The sequence below is a fragment of the Etheostoma spectabile genome, chromosome 13 (assembly GCF_008692095.1).
Source record: "Etheostoma spectabile isolate EspeVRDwgs_2016 chromosome 13, UIUC_Espe_1.0, whole genome shotgun sequence".
NCBI lineage: Eukaryota > Metazoa > Chordata > Actinopteri > Perciformes > Percidae > Etheostoma > Etheostoma spectabile.
The window spans coordinates 3,926,981-3,933,710 of record NC_045745.1 but is presented as its reverse complement, the minus strand read 5'-3'; the positions used below and the strand labels follow the sequence as shown (position 1 = coordinate 3,933,710).

General features: G+C 38.2%; 2 protein-coding genes across 2 annotated transcripts in view; one reads left to right on the top strand and one right to left on the bottom strand.

Annotated features, from left to right (window-relative positions):
- Positions 1–4,020, top strand: part of lhfpl7 (LHFPL tetraspan subfamily member 7) — a 134,063-nt gene extending 130,043 nt beyond the window's left edge. The window contains exon 4 of the transcript XR_004334575.1: positions 4,010–4,020. The gene's annotated coding sequence lies outside the window, so the exon portion shown is untranslated. The remainder of the gene's footprint in view (positions 1–4,009) is intronic.
- The window catches only part of LOC116700103 (WSC domain-containing protein 1), a 35,728-nt gene continuing 32,035 nt past the window's right edge, over positions 3,038–6,730 (bottom strand). Inside the window, exon 10 of the transcript XR_004334574.1 lies at positions 3,038–3,052. The gene's annotated coding sequence lies outside the window, so the exon portion shown is untranslated. The remainder of the gene's footprint in view (positions 3,053–6,730) is intronic.

Here is a 6,730-nt window from a genome sequence, read left to right as displayed (position 1 = left end):
GGGGTTCTAACGGGTTGCAATCATCTTCTTTGCAGCTGTAAATCCAGAAAATACAGCACATTTGAGTTCCAGATAGTTGAAAGGTTGACAGATCGTTCAAAAATCAAAACATTGACAGTAACATTAAACAAGGTTTGTCAAGAATTGACGGGGATGCAAAATGAAAAATACATCCTGGAAAAAATGTAGTCTACCTGAGAAAAAGGAATAGTCCTTACAGGTGAGATTAAGTGTACTCCAAACATCTATAAGCCCCAAGCTGCTGACCCATGACTTCAGAGCATTTGTACCCTGAGCCTGGTCCCCAGTGGCCTTCGCATTCAACCGATCAATATTTGGGTCCCACACAGCATTGAAATCTGCACCAACAATAAAACAGGCTGTTGACTCCAGCATTTGAATAGTGATCATGTTATAGAAATTGAATTTGCCATTCAAAACATTTGGTGCATAAGCTGACACAAATGCAATTTTCTGGCACCAAATTCTGTCGTGGAAATCACAATCCTGCCTGTATCATCTGGAGGTGGCTGTGGCTCAGTGGTTGCCTGCCAGTCGGAAGGTTGGTGGTTCAATCCCTGGCCCTGCAGTACCATGTCAAAGTGTCCTTGGGCAAGACACTGAACCCCGAGTTGCCCCCCGGTGCTGCGCATCGGAGTGTGAATGTGTGTGAGTGTGTATCTGATGAGCAGGTGGCACCTTGTACGGCAGCCTCGGCCGCAGTGTGTGAATGTGTGTGAATGGTGAATGTCTCCTGCATGATGTAAAAGTGCTTTGAGTAGTCGTTAAGACTAGACAAGCGCTATATAAATACAGCACATTTACATCATCTGACCAAAAGGACAACACTTTAAGTGGGAGATTCTGTTTGGCAACAATGGCCATGCCTTTTGTTTTTGTGCTCGCTGGCGAGGACGAAATTGTATGATAAAATCTATTTGCCAACCGGCCGGCATCCACTATCGATCCATTCTGATGTAAGATTTTAAAATGAAAGGCTTAAATGTCTAATTGAAGCTATATCAGAATCTTTAATTTTAAAAGCCTACATCAGAATGGTCCAATATTACCCAAGTGACACACTGCAAATGTGTTACATCACTATGACATGGAAGGAATTTAGCTTAACAGGAGGATTCCTTTATAGAGTAGCCTGAAAAAGACTAAATATATGGCTTTAATGAACAACTTGAAAGAGATTTCAAATATAGCTTCATTTGGACATTTCAGCCATAACATTTAAAATCCTAAATCAGAATGGTCCAATATTGCCTGAGTCACACTGGATGTGTTATACCTCACTCTGAGCTGGAATGAACTTGCCTTACAGGAGGATGGCTTTTTAGTAGCAAAAGAGTAGAATTATGACGTTAACAGCCATGAAATATTTCAAATATAGCTTTAATTGGACATTCAAGCCTTTAATTTTTAAATCCTACATCAGAATGGTCCATATTACCTAAGTGTGGATATGGGGTATCTCAGCTTGAGTCGGAATTAATCTGGCTTAACAGGAGGATTGCTTTTTAGAGTAGCCTGAAAAAGAAAATATGGCTTTAATTAACAGCCTGAAAAATACTTTAAATATAGCTTTATTTGGACATTTAAGCCATTAATTAAAAACAATTTTTTTTTCATCAGAATGGTCCAATATTATCCGAGTGAATCACTGGACATGTGCTGTCTCACACACACCTGTTTTGAATTGAGGAAATGAGGACCAAAACGCAGAGATGAGGCAGGCAGGCGGGAGTGTAATAAGGATTTATTCTCAAGTCAAAACTAACAACCTTAAAAACTCCATGAAAAAAAAAGTCCAAAAAGGTGAAAACTCCAAAGGGAGACAAAAATTAAAAAGTCAGAAAAGGAAACCTGACCTCGGGGAAGAATCCAAAAGCAGGGCAAGACAACTGGAACAGGAAGATGGAAAACCCGCATACCGACACATAAAACTATCTGACAAGAGACAAAGGGGACACAGAGGTTAAACACAAGAGCCGAGGTAACGGGGAACAGATGATACACCAGGTGAATCACATCAGGGCAGGGACGACAATCACAGAGGCGGGGAAAAAAACAAGGCAGGAAGTAAAACTAGAGACAAGACAGCACAGAAAATCAGACTATCAATATAAAACAGGAAACAGAACATACAGACACTCACAAAGGGAACACAAGACAGAAACTACAACATAAGACACGGGGAGGAAACTAAGACACAAACACGAGGAGAGAAGACAGAACCAAAAAACCAGAGAAAGAGGAACAGAAAACAAAGAAATATACCAAAATCATAACAGACCCTGGCTTAACAGGAGAATTTAGTTTTAGAGTAGCCTGAAAAAGAGTAAAAACATGGCTTCAATTAACACCCTGAAAAAGATTTCAAATATTGCTTTGATTAGACATTTAAGCCTTTAATTTTAAAATCCTACATCAGAGTGGTACAATGTTGCCCAAGTGACACACTGCAGATGTGTTGTTTCACTCTGAGGTGGAAGGAATCTGGCTTAACAGGAGGATTCCTTTTTAGAGTAGCCTGAATAAGAGTAAAAATATGGCTTCAATTAACTGCCTGAAAAAGATTTCAACTATAACTTTAATTGGACATTTAAGCCTTTAATTTTAATAAACTATATCCGAATGGTCCTATATTACCCAAGTGAAACACTGGAGATGTGTTATCTCAGACTGAGTTGGAGTGAATCTGGCTTACCTGGAAGATTCTTTTTTAAAGCATCCTGAAAAAGAGTACAAATGTGGCGTTAATTAACAGCCTGAAAAAGATTTCAAATATAGCTTTAGTTGGACATTCAAGCCCTTCATTTTAAAATCCTTCATCAGAATGGTCTGATTTTACCCGAGTGACACACTGGAGATGTCTTTAATTAAAAGCCTGAAAAAGATTTCAGATGTAGCTTTAATTGGGCATTTAAGCTCTTAATTCTAAAATCAAATTAAAAACAATTTCAGTCCATTTGTCTCATTTTATACGCTGTGTAACAATCACCACCATTGCCAAGAACAAACGGATACTTTAGCTTAAACACAGCTTATACATTTCCCATACTTGTGTTCAAACACATGATTAAGTGGAACTTTTTGTACTTATGGGTAGTGATGGGCAAATAAAGCTTTGGTGAAGCACTGAACCACTTAGAGGAATTGTTTGGAAAATGGGTTCATTACTAGAAGCTTCAGTTACAGTGACCTTGCAACCGATGGGATATCATTCTTTTTAAAATAAAGATTGAAGAATTTGTGTATTGGCGTTGGGGAAACAGAGGATGTGCTGGGAAAATATGGCACAAGTTGGGTATGCTTGTGTAACTATGGCCAGGGGAAATGTGGGATAAGGAAAACTCAACGATTTTTAGTAAGGAACATTATTTTTTCCACACTTTTTGGACTGAGCCTGTTTCTTTTTTTTGCTCACATTCTCTCCACATTTAAAGAAGTTTATGTTTAGCCAGAATAAAAGGTGAGGGGACACATTTTCATGATGGGATGGTTGTAACCCTTTTTGTCTCAGCTCCTATAACTTGTAGAATGTTTGTGGTAGGGCACTCAAATTTGGACACAAAGTACCCTCATTTGTCTACTACAATTAGAATTTCTTTTAACGTCTCCAACTATATCACAGAATTCATTATTTAATGTCAAATGCAAGGAGTGTCATTGTTGAACCTACCCCACCACCAGGGTGTGTTGTAACACACCTTGGGTTAAATTGTAACAGCAAGATTGAAGAACTAAAAACTGAGACTACACCACAAAACATGAATCTATAGGACCAAATGTGCATGTGTCAACACTAAAGCATCTTCCTATGCTTCACTATGAACAAAAATAACTCATCACCATGGCTAAATGAAGAACAGTGTCAGAATGGCATGGATCCTAATGTTAGAAAAGCTTTCCTATAGAACTTTGATAGTACTATAATAATACTTTTGAACGTTACACATACAAATGGGAACCTTCAGCAGGGGGTCAGAAGTAGCTCAAGAATCTCCTCTCTTACCTGATACAAGTTACCTATGTCAAACTTCAACAGTATCAGTACTAAACAAAATATAGACTTGGTCCTGAAAATTACTTTTCATAACTGACAATTGATGTTTTGGCTCTAAAATCTGCACACTTTTCACAGCCGTGCAAATTCACATGCAAGATCAAGCAGATGTTATACATGAAATTTCTCATATCGTCACCTTCCTAAAATAATCGCCTAAGTCATTTTTTTTCACATTTTTCAGAAAACTGAACCAAATACTGAACATATGATATTTATTAATAATTTCATTGAAGCGTGTTATGACAATAGATGACTTTTAACATACTAATAACAATGTCTGTAAATAATGCAACATGAGAGGAATAAATGACTTTGGCAAATTTATGAACATGCCTTTGTGACTTAGGCAATTTTAAACCCCCAACTCTGTCAACGATGTGTTTACATGCACATCAGTAACCGGGGTATACGGTGAAGTGAATAACCGGTTTATGCCAGTTTTCACATGAGCAGGGAAGAAGGACCAGATATTTTTCTGAAAAGACAAGAGTTAAGCGAAGTCCATGAAGCTCGCTAAATGCTAGTTTTCATGATTTTTTAGTTAAAAACATAGTTTCTACTTGTTAGATTACGATAAAGTATTTAAATATGTCTCGATAAGATCATGTAATGTGGACAAAATTCAACAAAAACTCTGAAATATTGTTTTAGAAGAGTGAAGTCCATGAAGCTAGCTAAAAACAGCTAGCTAAATGCTAACTTTCATGTACTAAAATGCAGACTAAAAAGGCTGAAGAAAAACTACAAAATAACTATGCGTATCGCCTAGCCTATATTGTAGTAAACATCATCACTTCCCGATTGGGGACGAGCCCTGAATCATGGAAATAACTTCACTGATAGAGCGGTAGATCTTCTTTCTTCTTGAAGCAGCGGCCATGTTGAAAAGCTTGTAAAACCGCCTAAGTCACATTGTCTTTTGACTTAGGCAAAATAAAACTGCCTAAGTCACATTGTCTTTTGACTTAGGCAAAATAAAACTCCTAAGTCACATTGTCTTTTGACTTAGGCAGTCAAACCAAAGGCGTAGAATCACAAGACCTGTTCAACTGAGAATGTAGGAAATGTTACCAGAGGTGGCCAGCACCATGAGGAGATGATTTAGGCAAGAAAACACTTTTTGTCAAAAAATGACTTAGGCGATTATTTTAGAAAGGTGACGATATGACTCTTATGTCATCCGTTATTGGTGAAAGTGATGTTGTTACAATTCTCCCCCCCCCCCCTACCCCAGTGGGTCTTCAGATCTTTTCTGTCATGTACCTCCACTGTAGCTTCCATATTAATGAAAAAAATCAATATAAGATAATTTGTTTATTAGTCCCCAATGGGGAAATTACTGCACTGCACTCTGTGTACACACTTTTTGTTAGTACTCACACACAGGCCTGAAATACACACACATGCACTATACATGGAGAAATGTCAGAGTGAGTGGGCTGCCAGCTGAACCAGCGGTCGGGGGGGGGACAGTGCCTTGATTGCTCAAGGGCACCTAGCAGTGCCCAGGAGGTGACCTGGCATCTCTCCAGCCACCAATCCACGCTCCCAACTTTTCGGGTCCATACGGGGATTTGAACCAGTGACCCTCCGGTTCCCAACCCAACTCCCTGTGGACTGAGCTACTGCCACCATACGAACAAACTCATGATTGTCAGTGTCGAGGCTGCTACAAACCAAACGCCACTTTTTTAATGCTTTGGGCTACAATTCATATATATTTTGAGAGAGATTTTACATTTTGAGAGAAAGACTTTTTATCGAGAGAATTTTTTTTCACACTGATAGCAAAAAGTGTGCATTTGAGAGTTTTAAAAAGTATTTGGAGAGAGATTTCTTTTGCTATTGGTCTGAAAACTTTTTCCCTCAAATATTTTTTTCTCTCTCATAAAACGTTTTTTTGCTATCAGTGTGATAACATTTTCTCTCAAATATTTTTTTTTCTTCTCTCAGATTTATTTTCTGATTTGTTTTCTTTCTAAAGGAACAATTCTAGCTCCATAAGTATGCGGTTAAATCACCCAGAAGTCCATTTAAATACTCACTATAGCCAAAAGATGGCGCTCTAACATAGCAAATGATAAGTAAAACTCATGCGCAGGAACAGAAATGAAATCTTGGTCTGCTCAGACCATGACAGTGACAATATGGCTGTAATTAACAGCCTGAAAAAGATTTCAAATATAGCTTTAAATGGACATTTAAGCCCTTTGTTTAAAAATTCTATAACAGAATGGTCCGATATTACCCGAGAGACGCACTGAAGATGTGTAATATTACTCTGAGGTGGAATGAATCTGGCTTAACAGGAGGATTCCCCAGTTTCTGCAGTACTCTTCAAAACACCAGAAGATGTACACTAAATAATCTTTGAATAAGCAATAATCAATAAAAAAGAAGAGAGTGGAAGTGAAGGAAAAGCGGCATTGTTTATCTCCAAATCAAAATGACTGTCTGACTGCAACACTGTTAGGAACACTCCATGAAGCCGTTTGTTTTAACAATTATAACGTAATAATAATAAAGTATACTTTATTAGTCCCGCAAGGGGAAATTACAATTTACGCTCTGTTGTTATTACACACAGGCCTAAATTACACACACATGCTCAGTACCTGGACATGCACTCATGGAGAGATGTCAGAGTGGGGG